This window comes from Botryllus schlosseri, chromosome 8 (assembly GCF_051294905.1).
Source record: "Botryllus schlosseri isolate E-star chromosome 8, Bs_hap1, whole genome shotgun sequence".
Taxonomy (NCBI): Eukaryota; Metazoa; Chordata; class Ascidiacea; order Stolidobranchia; family Styelidae; genus Botryllus; species Botryllus schlosseri.
In genome coordinates this window covers 23,247,746-23,268,595 of record NC_137243.1, presented here as the reverse complement: position 1 = coordinate 23,268,595, position 20,850 = coordinate 23,247,746, and the positions used below count along the sequence as shown (strand labels likewise).

The 20,850-nt window shown below is 39.0% G+C and overlaps 2 long non-coding RNA genes across 2 annotated transcripts in view; one reads left to right on the top strand and one right to left on the bottom strand.

Moving 5' to 3' along the window:
* LOC145444506 (uncharacterized) overlaps nt 1-20,850 on the bottom strand; it is a 174,189-nt gene that overhangs the window by 40,742 nt on the left and 112,597 nt on the right. The window lies entirely within an intron of this gene.
* Nucleotides 2,879-6,007, top strand: LOC145444511 (uncharacterized). Its single transcript, XR_013916704.1, has 2 exons — nt 2,879-4,694; nt 4,804-6,007. It is a non-coding gene; the product is annotated as an uncharacterized LOC145444511 (long non-coding RNA).

The window sequence follows — 20,850 nt, the reverse complement described above, 5'->3', positions numbered from 1 at the left end:
CGCGAGAAAACCACCGCGATCGCTCAGACATTTTGAATAGACACTTACGTGACCTTTGACACGAACCAATCAGGTTGCAGCAGGATGTAAACAAAGAACAAGCCCGGGCAAGCTTACTATGAGCTCTTATGGAAAAAGGTTGAAAAATGAAGGTTTTAAGCAAGATTACGTTGAATTGGGGATGACTGGCCTTAATGAATAGTAATAGCGTAGAGCTAGTATGTGGTTGCAGCTTTTAATCTAGGATGAACATGAATGGTGGCAAGTACGCACCAGCGTGCTGTGTCCAAATGCACGGGTTTTTGACAACTTTTCTGATTAAGCGACGATTGTTGTATACTATACTATAGGATTGTGGTAATGCATATTTTGACGATTTCATAGGCTCCAGGTCTCGAGCAAAATTTTCAAGCATATCTCATGTTCAGAAATATATATACTATAAAATATAGCTGCTGCCACACATCACAATTTTTGTGTATTGATTATGAAACTTGAAAGCTATTGAGATTCTATCGAATTTATGGATTTGAGTGGAACAGCATCTTCTTCTAACACCGCGGAGAAAGCTACGAAGTATTTCATGGAGCGCTATGCACACGATTTAGGGATAAAGATTGAGGAGACAATCTACTCTTTTTAGAAGCAATATTCTAGTGAACAGCCAATGTTATGGCAACTTGCGGAAAAGTGAGATAACACGCTCAATGGAAATACACGTTCTCGGAAAATCCATTATTGATTCGTCTTGCACTTGTAAGACAGGGTAAGTAAGGAAAAAGACATTTTTTCAGAGACTCCTTCAATAGATATTTTAACCATGATTTATTTTCATATTAGGTTCTGATATATGCTCTCATGCATATGCATTGATTAAGACAATCCAGCACCTGAAGCTAAAAGGACTACATTGTGATTTGCATCAGCATCAGTGAGCTCCATCGTGATTGACAAGCAATCTCACCACCGTACTCGCAACCGATCAACTCCTGCCTCAAGGTAGATTTTGGTGTATCTGGTGTCTTCAGTTTTATAACATTCCATCAAACACAAATAATCCTAGAACATTTTCATCCGGAGAATTGTTCATTCAACAAATTGGGCATCTAAATGAGCTTCAATAATGCACACCACTGGAATATCTAGACACGCACTGTTGGTACAGACTGACCATGGCACCGCGCAATTACGATCCGTAGCATGCTATTAGGCATTACGATATTGACAATGGAACTGAATTTGCACAATTGCCGAATATGTTGCGTCATTCATTTTTAATTTTCAATCTTGAATTAGAGTATGCAATTAGTCCATATATATTTGGTTAGTTGTGATACACAATGCTGCATAGTATGACACCAGACAAAATTTTATACTCCTTGATTCTTCCGATCAGCTGTTCAATATGAATACGTTCTCTCGCCATCTTTCTTGTTGTGGAACAGTCTGGCTCAGGCATTTGAAGGTGTGTAAATCACGTGCAGGAATATTTAAATCTAGATTCAATTTCTTGATTTCAGACTCAATGGTGAATCCCTTTTCTGCCATGATAGCATTGCCTGGCTCACCATAGCTGAACTCCATCATTTTCTTACATTTCTTGTCGAATCCACATATTTAACTAATATTTCGATCTTAAATGCTCCCTGTAAATAGTTCCTGCACAAAAGTAAATGTACCACAATCCATCAATCCTTTCAAAGTTGTATGTGATTTATTGACAGTCAATAATCATTCTAGATTTGAGAAATCATGAATGAATGCAAATGGTGCATTTTTAAGAACCAAATATCTACATGTTGCTGACATTACCCCTGACGAGTGTCAGCCGAAAATATTCGGGTTCATTTCAATATGAATATACTATTTAATTGTATATTGAAGTTCTGTACCTCCAAGAAGCTCTTCAAATATCTACATGGCCAAATCGCGATTTAATGAAGCAGTTACATATGGCTGACCCAATGGTTAAATACTATGCTTACTGCAATACTGTAAATTTGACGTCAGTAGGATAAGTCGGGCAATTCAGAAAGAATTTAATGTAGTCTAGCATAAAATTTCAGCTTCTCCGCATCTTTTGACATTATGATGCTCCTCTGAGAACTGAACTTCACTAGCAATAATTGTCCGCCAATTTGTAATTTTCCTGGACGAGTTTACTGTTTTGTGCTTCTATACTTCTTCCAGAAATTTGATTTTCTTGCGTTTTATCCATCGACTTCCTCTTTCTGCAGCTTCATAAAAGATATCCATCAAGCCTGCACAAAATATATAATATGTTTATTTTACAGAGCAATACTGCTGTGAAGGCACCTATCAAGGCGTACTCGTCCGACTCGTACAACGTATCACCGCTACCAATTTCAACTATTCGTCTCATTACTGAATATATTGTTTTCAACAATTTCAATACATTACACACCATCAAGCAACAAAACTGGAGTGGAATAAAACGAGACACACACCAAGTCGATTGTGGCATCAAGTGTGACTGCATTTCAGATTGGACTCATTTTGAAACACAGAATTGTTTCATCTAGATCAGTGGTTCCCAACCTTTTTGACCTATCGCCCGCTTTTCAAGGTCAATACCGATCATCGCCCACCAAATTTTGTGTACCGAAAACTGGGCATACAAACCTGTAATCACCGGCGGGTTGACTAAAAAAAAGGGTCAAATTTTCGGCTCGATGTCTGATTTGACACACTTTTGTAACTAAATTTCCGTGGGTTGACTAAAAAAAAATAAAAATAAAAAAAATGTCAGCCGTTTTGACGCGTCATCGCCCCCTTCGCTATTTTCGCCCCCCTAGACCGCCAAATCGCCCATGTTGGGAACCACTGATCTAGATTCTAGATTATGTCACGATCAATGATATATATACAATGATTGGAAACTCCAGTGAGCTCTGCGTTTGAGCGCGTCGCGAGTCATGCTTCACTACAGGAATGAAATCGATGTAAACAAACGGTTCGCCAGCAATCTTTCTTCAGGAACTGGCGTTAATGTAGTGAAAAGTTTTTTATCGAGACCTATTTTGCACGTGAAATGTGTGCATACTGTACAGGTTTTGGCCAATACCAGTAGCATGGCTTAATATTCAGACGAAACTGATGTACCAGTGTGCCTAGGTGATGAACACTATGATCGGAGGTGGTCTCGCAGTATCAAATAAAGGTGGATACTTCATAGTACGAGCTAGAGTTGGGATCAGGTCACTATCTTCAAGTCATTGCAAATTTTTAATCAAGTCACGAAGTCATTTCTAATTTTTTCAAGTCAATTCAGGCAGGTTCTAAAACTGACTCTGAAGTCAGGCCTTCTGAAGTTGTGAAAGTAGGCAAAACCTACTTGAGGATATCGCAAAAAGCATCACGTTTTTGAAGTAATAATAGTCATTATTCCTTTGTTACGGAGATTCATCTTGTGATCCGAATGCTCATATATAAAATTGAATAAAAATAAAAATATTTTTGTTTGATACATATCAGGAGTAATCGTCAGCAGCTTGTAGATACAGTATACAATTGACTAACAGATGTATACAAAGTAAAGTCTAACTCATTTCTTCATACTACTAGAGTACTTTTCAGACCGTTCATTTCCTGCTTCAACAAGTAGATTTCAATATCCAATTGACTAAGAAACGTCTGCAAAACCTGGTCTTAACCTACTTTTTCAAACTACGGTACTTCATGAGTACAATTTACCATGATATGATGGTATATCTTATAAGTGTATGTGTGCGCAAGAGCGACCCACAATAGGTAGAAAGTTCCTGCCACTGTCCATGTCAGGTTTGATAGACTTGTGCACAGCCAATGATCTATAAATGATTGTTCACAGCATATACTTTGTATAGTCATTAAATTGTGATGTTGTCCATGTCCAGTCCAGTTTGTCAACTCTTACAGTCATAGTTGACTTGCAAGATGGTGACTTCGAAGAATGGGACGGGATAGAGACTATCCAACAATCCCTTCACTCAACAAATCTCCATCTCCACATCACCATCTATTCCCTCAACGGTCGAGGTGATCATGGAAGAAGTTGATCGAATCCGAGCATCATAACAATGTGTCATCGCATGGGTATTACAGAAGCAGGATTTTGAACAGCTTAAATACCTCACCTCTTCATGGACTCCTAAATGCTCTGATACTAGTCGTGTCTGAATTTCAATGACACCAACACCATAATATCATTGAAAATTTTATACAGGGTATGGATATTTCATTTACTATAACACTTAAAAACTGCATAAACAACTTTTGTTATCATGTCAGACTTGTTGTCATCTAAATTCAGAATAACAAGAACCAAAATCCTAGTCAACGGAAAGCATTTAAGTCAAGTGAATATGTAGCAAAAAGGGATTTTCTTGTTTATGCAAATTACAATATCAGATATACCTATGTTTAAGCCAGGGCCGGCCAACCCGTGGCATGTGGCCCGCGAGGTAATTTCCGAAATTTCTAATATAATGGATTGCACAGATTTTAAGCTTGCAAGGCCAACCAAAATTTGATTAGTCTGGCCGCAATACTTGAGATGTGATGACTAGAATATCAGTTCCGACGCATTGACAGATCCATCAGTCATTCACATATTGGTATATCTTCGTACACTACAATAAAGCAGAATAATTTGCGATAGATTTATTAAAGGTAAAAATTTCTACAAGCTTAGCGTGTTGCCACTCGATTTCTTGTTTTTAATATTGTTGCCCTTTTGTGAAAATGGAAGAACACCTAATGTATCAGCATGAGTCTAACTATATTCGCGATTACGAGACAAAGTGTCGTTCAACATATGCGACCTTGCGTTTGCGCTCGCAGTAAGACCGTCGACCATGTAACCTAGGCAGGAAATGATTGGCGCATGTTGGTCACAGCTTTCGATATCGATATGTCCATGCGCCGAATAGCCCAGTCCTTGCAAACTTAGCCCAGCGATATACAGCAGGCCCGCAATACAGTCAAGTGACAATATTATTGATCTACGAACTTCAAAAAATGTTCGCGCTTGGCGCGGTTAGTGGCCTGCACAAAAGTTCGTCAATCAAATGTGGCCCTTAGGCCAAAAAGGTTGGCCAGCCCTGGTTTAAGCCATTCAATAAATGTACTGTCTGCATCTATTTTTTTTGTAATTTGTGAAACTGTGCTGTGCTATTATGAACAATCGAATAACTGTGCCTAGTAGTTGATAACGTCAATGTTTCTTGTCACGTAACAAAAATATATATTCTCAAATGTTATTTTTTCGAGCTTTCTTATCCTCTCTTAATGACAATAACAGGACAGCAGTTGGATGGTAGAGCAGCGATCTCACATGACGTTGAACATCGGAGGGCATTCAAGCATCAAGTACCATGGCATTTGAACACTAGTATGTTTCAAGCCTCTTTAGAAATCAATTATTCTTTGAAAATTACCATATCGCTGGTGCGGCCAGATTTCCTGATCAGGATAAAAATGATTCCAATAACGGATCAAGACTCAATCTCTTGGTGATAATGAGGTAGTCTACTCGATGGGTTGGCAAAAATGTCCGTATCAAATTTATCATTGTTGTTGTTTTCTTGTCTCTTTGATAAGCTTCCCTGTTCACGAATTTCATTGCTGTTTCTGCGGCATAAGAATATCTCCAGTTTTGTAGTAGCGGCATATCTTTTTCCAGCTAGTACAAGTGAAGCAATATTATCTGGAATGCAATATGGCTTTAAATGGCAGTTGTAGCTGAACTTGGTTGTCATATTCACAAGGCACACGAAATTTTCCACAGGTTGCATTGTAGTGTCCATCTCTTCACCTCTCGTACTCGAATAATATGTATAGTCTTTCAGCAAGACTATTTTTCTCTGCATCAATCGATCCAATGAGTATCAATCCAATCCGGCACCATTCGTCAAAGTATTATTCATTTTGACTACAATCTTTGGAAATATCTCAATGTCTGAAGCAAAGTGGAACATGACATGGTTGCTTCTCATGGACGGCCTGGCGTGCCGAAATCCCACAAGATAATGATTTGCACTTTTATTAAGATCCCTGAATCCTTTTCAATTTCCTCGCGGCTTTGGGTTGCTTTGCGGCTGTTTCAATACACGAACAATCTTGAAAGTTAGACCTTTATAAAAAAATGTTAACGATCCTGTAAAAAATTTATGCATTAGACATTTACAGAATGGAAATTTGTTATGTCACAGTTTTGCCAGTCAACTACAATTGAAATCAAGTTATTTATTCAATCCGTCAAGTATTTTCCGTACTGCCGCATATGCAATATATGTGAGCAATGTGCATATTCAAGAGAGATTTTGCATTGGATGATTGTGGAGTTACATTGCTGGAAAAATAACCTGGGTAGCAGCACATACAATGCAAGTTGATGCTCATGCTCAGGTCATAAAGCGTGATGCAAATGGCGAAAAGTTATGAAGGTTATACATAAAAAACCATAGACGTACACTAGGGCTGTTCAAAAATAACTTTTTTTCCTGAATCTTGCGGGTTACGTGATTAAATCGTTAGGTTGCCTTAAAAAACGACGCACACCAAATATGAATTCATTTGAACCAATATTCGTGGATTTCGTAGAGTTTGAAAATTTCGAATTTGCCTATGAATGCAAAAAAAATTTTTTTTCAAATTTTTCTTCCAACCCCATAAAATTGTTGCGCTGTCTTCAAAGATGATGCAAAACAAATTTGACTCAATTCCAAGCCGTAGAAGCGGAGTTATTTGACTTTTTCGATGATAATTCTTGGATTATCCTTGATTGGGGGATAATCCCAGAATTGTCATCGAAAAGCTCAAATAACTCCGCTTCTACGGCTTGGAATTGAGTCAAATTTGTTTTGCATCATCTTTGAAGACAGCGCAACAATTTTGTGGGGTTGGAAGAAAAATTTGAAAAAAAAAAATTTTTGCATTCATAGGCAAATTCGAAGTTTTCAAACTCTACGAAATCCGCGAATATTGGTTGGAATGAATTCAAATTTGGTGTGCGTCGTTTTTTAAGGCAACCTAACGATTTGATCACGTAACCCGCAAGATTCAGGAAAAAAAGTTATTTTTGAACAGCCCTAACGTACACACTATACAATGACGAAGGTTACAAAATCATTTCCTAACCTTTCAATGAATAAGACACCATAGAATGTTGCTCGCAAATGCATAAATCATCTATTTTGTACAATCCTTCCAGCTATCAATCTTAACGAGTACTCCATGTTAATTTTCAAGGTTTACAGGCAATTCATGGGGAACACCTCACAACGGCTATTTCATATCAAAGAAGTGCCAAAACGTTTACCAGGTATATTTTGAATAAATGGGCATTGGTAGATGTTTTCGGAAACCCTGGTGTGAAAGATTCAACTATTGAGAGAAGTACGACATATCACGCCAGGTCGATGTGAACAATACTAACTATGGAGTGATTATCCTAAATGTCATTCTAGTGCAGTGGTTCCCAACCTTTTTCGACTCATCGCCCCCTTTTCAAGCCCAACGCCGATCATCGCCCCCCAAATTTTGTGAACCGAAAAACCGGTATACAAACAGTAATCACCGGCGGGTTGACTAAAAAAAAAGGTCAACTTTTCCGTTCCCTGTCGAATTTTCCACTTTTGCAACTGAATTTTCGTGGGATGACTAAAAATAAAAAAAAGGTTATTTCTCTGACTTGACTCCAACATAGCCGTTTTAACTCGTCATTGCCCCCCTATCGCCCCCTTCGCTATTTTCGCCCCCCCTCATCGCCTCCTTTGTCCATTTAGCCCCCCTAGACCGCCAAATCGCCCACGTTGGGAACCACTGTTCTAGTGCATTGTTTTGCCGATGGTATATTCTTTGTAACAATGCCGATTCTCATCATTGATGTGGATTCAACGGCCTGATCCAGTAAAAAGTTATATATGTTAGCATTTTAGCAATCAGTACAATGATAGTTTTCGGTTAGTTCCGATTTTATATTATGAAGGTACAATCGCTATATTGGTACAATAGTTGCCAGTTAACTCGGCCCTTGGTGAATTCGGCCTCACAATATTACAATATATACTATCTGAAACAACTTAGTTGCTCACACAATTCTCGTAATCAACCCTTCTCTTTTAAAAAATCAGGTGACGTAAATGCTACCAGAAAAATTTCGAATCCTCTTTCAACAATCCTTCCAGGTTCTGCACATCTATATTGACGCTCACCCACAGTATCTATAAATTCTTTAGGCTGTGTCGTACATGCATGGTTGCAACTGATGCTAAAATGCCTCGCAGCTAGTCTGTACTTTGATAAATGTGCATTGTTAAAAGTTGTATTACATCCTATTATGCAGCACTGCCTCACTATGCTCAAGAAACCAACAAAAACAAAACCGATTGGGGAAAATCAGTGAATTAGTATGCCAGCAAGGCCGATCGCAGCACCCCACCACAGTCGACATACGCAATCCCGTTTCTGTACTCAAGCATATCCCGCGACGGACTGATTTCGCCGGGCAACTATCTTATAGCGTTAAGGGGCGTGGCAGTTTCCAATCATTGTATATATATCATTGGTCACGATTCAATATTTTTGGTACAATAATAGATGTGTCATTTTCTTAATAAAATGAGAATTCAGATGACTACAAGGAAGTCCACATGCCTTTATCCAGATTTTACATTCTTCCATGCATGTCATTGGCTCTGGGAAAGGTAAAAGCGCACACCAGGAACGGTCTGGGTAGCCATCTCCATGTTACGCAGGCTATTAGCACAGTATTCATCCTGATAGATACAATACACGAGCTAGAACAAAAATGACGATTTCAGCCGGGAACAGATCATGTTGCCTAACATATATCATATTAATATGATCATTGAATATGCAGACAAGTGTCCAGTGTAACAGTAATTTGCTAGATAATGATACAGACTGTAGACTACTATATACAAATGTCGATTCCATAAATAGAACGCATATAACGCCACATAATGGATACCACACATATCCTGACTCAATATTCCTCTAAGAGTCTAATACATTCTATTCGCTACGACAATCCTATAGTATACGACTAAGGATAATACAGCAATAGTTGCTTCATCCGAAAAGTTGTCAGAAATTCATTCATTTGGACATACCATGCTGATGCGTGCTTGCCATCATTCATGCTTATTGTAGGTTATAACACTGCATATACATACTAGCTCTACGTCATTACCATTCACCAAAGCCAGCTATTCCCAATTCAATGTAACTTTGCTAAAAACCTATATTTTTCAACCCTTTTCCATAAGAGCTCATAGTAAGCTTGCCCGGGCTTGTTCTTTGTTTACATCCTACTGCAACCTGATTGGTTCGTGTCAAAGGTCACGTAAGTGTCTATTGGTACCTCCTGCGACAAGCAAATAAATAGCGCAGGTTACGTAATTGCAAGGACGACGGTGACAGGGTCTTGGGAGTTGAGCTTGAGAACCACCGTGTTAGAAGGTGGTCCAGTAACATCGAGCCCTGATTAGTATTAAGCATTTCCTATACGTTGCAGTCTTTCTAGTCCTTATTTCGATCAGGCCAGGGGTGGCCAACCTGAGGGCGTACGACTACATGCAGCTATAAAACCATAATTAAGCGGCAGTCCACACATAATTGAATTAGTGTGTAGGCGGACGTCAATACGGAAATTGTGTTTACGGACTGGTTCCCAAATCATTGAGATATTTTATTTTAACCAAAAAATTTTCTTCACGCTTAGCACGATTCAGGGTGACTGTGATTTTTAGTTTTTGATATAGTAGTGTCCGTGCAATCTGAACCCCATCGCACAAATGCTAACCCGAGAGGAAAATGATGCGGCCCATAACATTTCACGTTGGAATCTCGTGCGTCCCACCAGTGGTGGCCCTAGGATTGGGGGGTCCTGAGCGGAGCTTACAGTCCCCCCCCCATATATCTATAAACGCCGCTTCTCGCTACAGACTCCGTCAAACTCTATGTTGTGTGTAACTATTTACTATAAAATCAATCACAAAGTCAATTTATAACAGGCAACTGTGTCATTCATGTTCAAGATGTGGTTTTCATGCGTGAAAGTAACCACAAATACAGTGGCAATGGAAACTGAGAAAGAAAAAGTTCATACTTTTTCAAGGAAACGATGACAGGATTGCAATGACTTGAGTCGTGATATTTTGGTAAAATATAAAAATAGGATTGACAGTTGACTCGGTTACAACCCTGAATGAGGACCAAGAGCTAATCGATCAGTAAGGTGACCAAACAATGAAGTTGATGAAACACGTACATTGAATTGAAACTTCCAATGAATGAAGAAACTACTACGACCGGACAATTGAAATGATGAATTTAGTAGAAATTAAATGATGATAGGAAATATGACACCAAAAGTAAAACGGAACGACTAAATGGAAACTATCATACGGGTACAAAATGATATTTGCCTGGTGTCAACTTACCAAAGCAGTCGAGACATCATGATTCATGAATACTCAAAACAACAACAACAACAACAACAAACAGTGTTGACTTCTCTTCTTTGACAAGGCAACTCCACCAAGAGGAGTTTATGGCTGTCATGAATTATTACCGGATCACTCAACAAGGATTAACTCATGGACTATATTTCTACAGCGAAAGTAAAATTATTTATTCGTAACAGCAAACACAGCAAAAGTACCTACAAAAAAAAAAATACCGGTATATTGAAAATCACCATTGTTCCCAGAAGTTACCTCACCAAGACATAGCTTCATGTTTATGGTAATTTTTACATTGAATGAGCCGGAAAAGCTTGTTTGTTATCATGTGCCAACTTGAAAAGCTGGATATTGAATTTAAAAACTTCAAATTGCGATGTAGGCTACTCGGATGAATTTCAAAATCAGTTGATCCAAATTTCTGTCAAATCTAAAAACTGAAATAAACCATCAATTTGGTTTAGGGTAGGGTTGCCATATTTTGGTTTGACAAATTCCGGACGCTCTTCAGCGCCACCTAGTATGATTTCAAAATGAGGTATGAGCACATTGTCGATCAAGATGACGTCACACAAGCAAAGCTTTGTCTATCGACCAGAGATGGGCAGATTCCAAAATTTCGAGATCCGAATCTATCCGGATCCGCTTGAAAATTGGAAATTCAGAGTCCGAAAAAATCCGGCTGGATAATGTCAAGTTCGGGATCCGAAAAAATCCTGCCAGAACGATACTAATTTATCGTATTGCTGCATAAAATCCGGCTAAAATCCGACCGTCACCGCAAATTCAGAATCCGGATCCAGTCCGGCCAGGTAAAAAATCAATGAAATCCTGCTCCGGCTCCGGCTCCTGAACCGGACTGTGGCCATCTCTGCTATCGACTAGAGGTGGTCAGTGGTCAGGATCCAGTTCAGGAGTATGTGGTTGTATGCTGTAAGTTGTAACTAGGGCCGAAGCCACACTTTTTTCAGCCCCCTTTCCGACAAGATAAACACTGATCTTGGGTCCACCGTCAGTGAATCGATGCAATTTCTGGGGGCTTACTAAATGCATTTGGCCGTTAAATTATTTGAATGAATTATATCAATAATATTGGTTCTTCGACATACTACATGATCAGCGAGTTAGCGGTAGACCAGGTCGAGGACTGGTCGAGGACTGGTCGAGGACTGGTCGAGGATGATGACTTCGAAAATGTAATGAGGGTGATTGTACATCGCTAAGTCATGTTCATGTAACACCGATAAGATTATGCGCACTGCACCACCGAGCTATATAGACGCCGCACATCCGGTGGTATCCGACCTTTTATGGTCACGATTTCATTTCCACTTCGAAAATGTTGCGTGGTCCAGTTCAAAATTTTATGAGCTGATTAATAATTAAAGGTTGGCATATTTCTCAAGACTTACTCATGGTCTATTTTCGAAGCTGATTACCCCATAATAAAGGCAAACTACCCAGATTTAGAACGTCTATATTTGAATAAAGCATCCAAATGGCCTAAGCCGACTCTATGAATATACGTTATCTTTTAATTGCGATTACAATTAGACTTATTTTTGTAAATGAATGTTATTTTTATTTATTTTTGATCGCAGTTTTTGCGAGGGTGTTTAGTCCCCATATTAAAACCAACATACATGATACTAAATCGCACGCAGCGCGAAGAAAAATTTCATGTAGCATAAATCTGCCCAAAAATAATGTTGTTTATGCTGATTTACGAAAAAATTCTGAGCTCACTTCAAGCCTTCAAAATTCCGGACATTTAGGCATATTTAAGAAATTCCTCCCGGACGCAGTTTTAACAGTGATATTCCGGACATGTCCGGGAAATTCCGGACGTATGGCAACCCTAGTTTCGGGCTACTGACATGGAGGTAGCCTATTACTGAAAATGAATGAGATGCACCAGTCACTGGAAATATATACTTCCTGCATACACTGACGAACTTTATTGTCAATGGTATTGTAATTTTAAAGTACTGAGAAAAAGGTGTAGAATATTATTTATATCTGGAAGGATTCAGGGCGGGGGGCTCAAAAAGCAGGTAAATAAACCGGGTCGCCTTCAAGAGCATTTAGAAGCTTTTTATCTAATTACAAAATGAATAAAGTGCGGACTCACAAAAAAGTATGAGCTTCTAATCGATGCAAACATTTGATCATCGACCCCTCTTTACGACAACATATTCCACATTGGTGCATGGATTTCCATGGTTATTCGAAATATGATAGCTATATATTGCGTAAATCTAGGAGAGCCCCCCATATAAAATCAAAGTAAGCTCTTTTACAGAGCCCAGAAATTTGATGATCGACAACAGTTTTCGGTACCGTACCATACTCTACTTGGGTAGGCTACATGTATTTTCACGTTTTTTCGCAAAATGATCACTATAAATTGCATAAATGTAGGAGGGGCCCCCTATCACAAAATCGAAGTAAGCTCTTTCAACGTGCACAGAAATTTGATCACCGACAACAATTTACTGTACCATATTCTACATGGGTACATATATTTTCACGGTTAGGGGAGACCGGGGACAAATGTAACTAGAGGCAAATGTAACAATCGACCTCACCGCTAGTAGGATGGAGAAATCAGCTTGATATTTAAGTGCGCATGCAATAGTTATCTCTCCTATTATACCCGGAGTTACGTTGAGCTACGATGCGAAACCCCGGAATAATTTGCAAAAAACGAAATTTTTGACCCTCGAGTAAAGTTTTTCTGGTCTGGAATATTTTGTCTAGACGAATAGTACCTCAAGTAGTTACAACGTAATATATGTAGCTGGAACAATGTTACTATAGTCTACCGTGATGATGGAAAGAATAGGACTTGTATCGCTGGGAAGGTACCATACTGAGACACTAATCATGGTCGAGCGTGTCAGGGGCAATCGTAACACTCAGTTACTTTTGCCCCGTTACAATATGTTATCAATTCTGAATGTCTTTGTTCATATGTCGGTATTACCATTCATCTACTGCAGAATAATTTCGCAACAGCCAGAAGTTCACCAGAATAGATACTACCTTGCGATACCAATTCTGCCATGATCATCTGTCGAAACGGCCATACAATAGTGGTGATGTGAATCTGACGGTTCGGGTATTTTCGTGATTCAACCACCCTTTCTCATGTTGATCGACTTTTGGTGTGTCGAACTTCAATGGCCATGACTGAATTCTAGTCCTATGACTTTAATCATGGCCCACTTACATTTTGATATTTGATGTGAACAATTTATTTTAATTTTGTACAGCACAGAAGAATGTCATTGCAGCTTTGACGCCACACAATGTTGCGTCCTCGTTTTGCCATACTATCATCGGCCCATTCTACCAAGATATGTTAGCCAGGTCGGTTTGTGCTTCCGTTTTCGTTGTTCATTTTGTTTGTGTTTAGTTATAAATAACACTGTCACAATTGCCCCGCAAGGGTGGTACAATTGCCCCCGGGTACGGGGCGATTGTAACATTTGAGCAGCGATTTTTGCGACCCAGAATTTCCATGATTGATTGTTGATTGAGTTCCAATTTAGTTTTTATATCAACTATCGAGTTGTTGGCTTCTTTATATAAAACTTTGGAAGTGAAATTTCCGAGAAAAACACGTAATGTTGGAAAATACAAAAAGTGTTACAATTGTCCCCGGTCTCCCCTACTTGCAAATTGATAAATATAAATTGCGTAAATGTAAGACGGCCCCCTCATAAAATCGAAGCATGCTCGTACAAAGCGTGCAGGATTTAATGATCGACAGCTATTTACGGTACATGTTAAGGCCTACATGTATTTCCAGGTTTATTCGTAAAATGGTGTGTGGGGGTGGGGTGGGGGGTCGAAAGCACGTAAGTAAACCAGGGGGCTAGGAGACCGCCCACCTCGTCCACCTCGAAAGCCACCACTGCGTCCCACATAAGGTTTTTTTGTCGATTCCAATATATTTTGACAATACCGTCAATCCTGATGAGAGGTCAAGAAATACTGCATGCCACAAAGTGATTAATTAAAACCGGAGGATGCATCATCAGTAAATCTGTGCCCAAATTTATCGATAACACCCCATCAGCTCAGTTCTACCGGTTCAATTGATCACGCAGGCTGATAATTATTTAAATTTGACATTAATATGTGAAACCATCAACATTTTTGACGAAATTCATTCAAGAAGTTGTAAAAATTTTCGCACTCCGCGCTACTAGAAACCGACTCCGATTGAATTTTCTTGCCGTTTATACTCGCGATTTTGCTGCGTATATAGTAGGACAGCGGGAATATTTTGCTTCTACAATTAGAAACTTTTATACGCAAGGTATATCTAAAAAAAATCAATGATGGGACATAACTCCACAGGGGCTCTCTGAGGCGCACAGTACCAGTGGCCAACTTCACATGAGTATTTGTCGTCTAGCTGGGCCATGACGACTCTCAGATAAAATTTGCATGTATGCTATATATGTAATCGAAATGCGATTTACTGTGGAATCGGTATATTATGTGGTCAGGGGTGCACGAGTTTTGAGCAAACGGTAAAAGGGTGAAAGAGGTTGAGGAGCACAGCCCTAGGGTGTACGATACACCCGTTTGAAGAGCCCTGGTCTACATCACACATTTTGACCGCATTCTAAATCTGAGTTTTGTTTACATCGCGCGAGATTAACCCATACTTTGGGAACTACTATGCTATATGAACAAACGTCCACCACGCAGTCAATTTTCAGATTGAGATTTGAGATATAGGCGTGATCTTTTAAAAACTTCACTCGGAGCTACTAAAAATTTCATTCGTTGATCATCACTCCCTGTCAACTTATTTGTTTCATCCGATGGTTTATTATTCATAATCAGTAGATAATGGGCCATATCTACAATAGTGAGCATATAAAGTAGGCTCTAAGGTGCAAAATGTCAAATGGTCAGTTCACCGACAGTGCAACCTCTACGATACCAACAAAATTCAGTCTGCAACAAAATGGCGAATAAATTTGTCATGTAAGAAAATAATCGTCCTCAAAATAATAAATGCTCTCCCACATATAGAACATTGATGAGTTTTTATGCCATAACCCATAAAGATTTTGACAGAAATATGCAGATCCATATGATGCCTAAGGTCAATCTTCTGAATAAATGCTTTACCGCATATAACATATTTATGATATTTGACGTCAGCGTGCAGATACCTTTGATCCTTGATGTATCACATTAATGATTTTTGACGATAGAATGCAGATCCATATGATTACCGAGGCCACTCTTCTGAATATATGGTTTATCACATATATCACATTAATGATTTTTGACTTCAGCATGCAGATCCATATGTTGTATGAGATTACCTTTCCGACTGAATGTTTTCCCACATAAATCCCATTCATGGTTTTTGACGGCAGCATGAATATCCATATGAATCCGAAAGTCTCTCTTCTGAGTATATGCTTTACCACATATATCACATTTATGATTTTGACGCCAGCATGTAAAACCATATGACTTATGAGTAGGGCGATTTTTTTTGACATGTCAAAAAAAGTCAAAATTAGGTCAAAATTGTAGCGTTAGGTCAAAATTTGTCAAAATTGTTTACAAAATCAAACATTTTTTGACCTCTACATTTCGTTTGTATCGTAGATTTTGCGCTGTCTGTGAACTTATCATTTGATAATTTACAGCTTGTAGCCTACTTTATAGGCCTACCGTTGTAAACGGCCCATCGTCTGCTCATTGTGAATCATAAACAGTCAAATGAAACAAATAGTGACATGGTTTTATGGCCAACGTACCGCAATATCCTAACTGTAGCAAGATTACTTGGGCATTGCATGGTTCTTACATCAAGAAGTGCAAGCTGAAAAATTGTGATATAGACAACATTGTCAGAATGAAGCAGCACGGTGCATCACCAGCAAGCAGTGTGCACACAACTTCAGTGTTGTCAGCTAACAACTGCTGCTGTTGAACGTTCTTTCTCCATTCTTGGCAAGCTACTTAGTAAGAACAGACACTTTCTACCCGAGATAGCGCAGTGGTATAATCCGCGGCTGCAACACCAATGGGTGTGGGTTTGATTCCGACCGAGGTCGACTTCTTAATTCCGATAGCTAAGTGTTGGAGGTTTACCTAGGCTCCTCCTCGCCACATCATCCGCGTAAGCGGTGTCTTACAAAAAAGCCTAGAAGTGGGCCGTGCTATATGTTGGCAGTTACGGAAAATAACGAAGAATATCGGCCTTTTGTAAATGACCATAGTAGTTGACAAACACCATGAATACCACAAAACAAACACTTTCTACCCGGGAATGTAGGAAAGTATCTTTTGTTGTACCACAACAAATTTTAATTATTCCACCATAATACGTAATGTAACTACTGCAATTCTTCATAGGGCCAGATTTCGTTAAAATACTAGTTATTTCATGTAAAAATTTGTCAGTTTTTGAGCCAAAAACGTTCTTTCAGGCCAATCTACATTGTAAGGACAGACAATTCAAACCAGAAATGAAGAAAAGTAGTACAATTTTAACGTTATGTGCGAAAACACCTAATTTGCATACGTTAGGTCAAAATTTGGTCAAATTTCAGTTTTTTTAGGTCAAAAAAAGTCAAAATTTAGATTTTTTAGGTCAAAATCTTCCGTTTTTTAGGTCAAAAAAAAATCGCCCTACTTATGAGGCCACTTTTCTGAGTGAATGCTTTTCCACATATATCACTTTTATGATTTTTGACGTTACGATGTATGTCTTTATGATGTTTTACAAGATCCTTCCTCATAAACCCTTTCCCACATATATCACAATTATGCCTTCTGATGCCAACATGCCGATCCATATGACATTCAAAGTGTGTTCTCCGTATTTTTGGCGCCAGCATGCAATCTCATGTGAATTCTGAGGTCAGTCTTTCGGGTAAGCGCTCTGCCACATACATCACATTTATGATTTTTGACGGGAGCATGAAGATCCATATGAATCCTGAGGCCTCTCTTCTGAGTATATGCTTTACCACATATATCACACTCATAATTTTTGCCACCAGCATGCAGATACATATGATCCTTGATCTCACCCTTCCGAGTGAACGCTTTCCCACATATATCACATTTATGATTTTTGACGCCAGCATGTAAAGCCATATGACTCATGAGGCCACTTTTCTGAGTAAATGCTTCTCCACATATATCACATTTATGATTTTTGACACCAGCATGTAACACCATATCACTTATGAGGCCACTTTTCTGAGTGAATGCTTTTCCACATATATCACATTTATGATTTTTGACGCTACGATGTATATCTATATGACATTTTAGATGATGCTTCCTAATAAACGCTTTCCCACATATATCACAGTTATGCCTTTTGACGCCAGCATGCAGATCCATATGAGGCCTGAGGCCGCTCTTCCAAGTAAATGCCCTTCCACATATATGGCATTTATGATTTTTGACGCCAGCATGCAGATCCATATGACGTGTGAGGCCACCCTTCAGAGTAAATGTTTTATCACATATATCACATTTATGATTTTTGACGCCAGCATGCAGACCCATATGACGTGTGAGGCCACCCTTCTGAGTGAACGCTTTACCGCATACATCACATTTATGATTTTTGACGCCGTCGTGTGTTTGCATATGAAGCTTGAGTGTATCCTTCCGACTGAATGTCTTCCAACATGTATCACATTTATGAATTTTGACTCCAGCATGTGTATCCATATGACAGTCGAGGTTATATTTCCGAGTAAATGCTTTTCCACATATATGACATTCATGATATTCTATCCCATCATGTATATCCACATCAAGCTTGAGGTTAGTGTTCAGAGAAAAGTTTTTCTTCAACATCGATGTCCTTTCATGTGGTGATCGATAGCTACAATGGCTGACTTTGCACTCCTCAGTTTATTCAAGCACATATACAGGTTACGGTCAGGCTAACACTATCTGATATGTGTAAAAGTGTGGAACTACTCTAAATATTAAGCGACATTCGATCACGGACAGCGCAATTGCTAGGCCGGTATATCATACAAAAGGGGTTCCTAACTCAAATTGTTCAGAAATTACCCACCATTAGCATGCGGTTCATTCTTATTCTCGTAATATTCATTTGTATTTGATTGTCGTCTTCGTGACTCTCGAAGGAAACGCAAGCAACCCAAGTGGGGGGCGACCACCCTCAGTTTGTAAACACCTTCCATAAAGCATAAAACTATATCATAGAATCAAATCGACTGCACAAATAGTTTAGAGTAGTGGGTCCAGCACATTTAGAGGTGGTCCACGTTTCAAAAAAGGTCCGTCAAATCTTACGACCCAAACAGATAGTCGTGATATTTTACAGATTAAGTCACCTCATATGTCACACAAATGAGGTAGCTGTGCTCGCTGTGTGATTTTACTTGAAGGGACACTGCGCTCTAAATATGGTGTCAGGGTTATCTAGAAGTTTGTAAGACATAGTTTCATCCAATTATCGACTGACAACTAACTAAAACTCCTTGACTGTATTGGTCGCGTTCAGAAAGTGCACCAATGAAGAGATGCGTGCCAGGATTTTCACGAATGGCTTAGCGAAAGTTCGATGCCAAGCATACCGATAGAGTGGAATAATACCTTACTTGAAAATGTTTTAGTTGCAGTTTAAATATCATAACTATCAGAGGAAATTGGCCAGTGTCAAAATGTTATTCATGCCTTCAACTTTAATAATTCCTGACGACATCATACTTGAATTGCAGTGCCGTGTTAAGAATACGCGTATATCGGCTTCAACTTCCTGCCGGTCTTTCACTGATCACATGGCACTAATCCAGCCGACAAACAGATATGTTCATACTTCTGGATTTTCAACATGCGCAACAATAACTAGAACTAGAACTACTCACTTTTTAAAACTCGCAACTAGTACTAAAACTAGATACTCACTTTTCAAAATCCGCAACTAGAACTAAAAACGACCTCTTTTCAAAATCCGAGCCAGAAACTATAACTACTTACTTTTCGAAACCCGCAACTAGATCTAAAACTAAAACCAACGACATTTTAAAATTGATACACCGCCGCATATAGGGCAGGATTTTACCCTAGTTTGGTTCGCGACCCATGCGTTGTGAACCGTTGGTCTATAAGTGTGAGTCTCAGCTGGGAAGAAATTCCAGCCAGTGAATTTCACAGAACCTACAGAAAATTGACATGGAAAATGTTACCGCAATAATGTTTTCTTCGGATCACATCACTCATTACGACTTCGACAACAATATGAGCTCGTAAATTAGTGCGACATCTGACTATGTGGTCATCGATTCCGATTCTACTTACGATCGATATTTGGAAGGGGTCGTAGAAGTAGAACCATAGCAAATTTGTTTCTATCGCAATATGTGGGAACTGTAAAGAATGCATTTAATTAAAAATGGTAGGTGAGGGGAGTCAAACATACGCTTTTCGGATCGCAGGATTTTACGTGGCCCGCGAAGCAATGCGGAGTAAATGTAAAATGCTGGTAATATGAAATCTATTTCTAAAAGCTCAGATTTTGTCTACAAATATCTTCACGCAAATAATCTCTCAATATGGCAACGATGGAACATGTTGTTACGTTACATCATAACCGACCGACGGTTATGTTGCGTTTTCACCTAACGATTCTGTAACATCCGCACTCAGTTCCGAGAAGTTAAAAAAATGGCAAATCCAATTTATAGGGTTCAGGAATAAAGACCGAAAGGCAGTCAATCACGGATGATAATATGATAATGCTGAGCAGTTGTGTGTAAGGTACATAGTGCTCGAAAATATGATACAAATAAATATCTGTCGTTGCACTGCTATATAAGATCTGACTCGAATGGCCCACTTGGCCTTACAAGGCAATCTGGTCAATTCCAGTGAATAATAATTTTTTTGGTAACGCGGACGAATTTCAAACTTTTCAGTGCGTATGGAGCGTCATGATAACGCTCAGGTAATTACCGAAAATTTCAAAACATGAAAGCATGTAGGTTAACTCCGATACCTCCAGCCGGCTAATTCAAAAGCATGCTAATAGGACTTATGATGGTTCTATCTGAGATATCTTAGCATTCCTGGACCACAAATGTCATGTACTATCGATCGAAATAAATACTAGATGCAGAATATTGCTACAACGTAAGGTATATGTATCATTATGTGACAGCTCTCCATACATAGCCTATACACAAGCTTACGGGGATGATATACGCGGAGTAATAGTTGACTCTTTTCGATTTAAGCTTGACTATAAGCCTTTACTCTGATGTAAGTGGAATTGTATGGACATGTGTTCTCACTGAAAGAGCCTAGAAAGGCTTATCTCCAT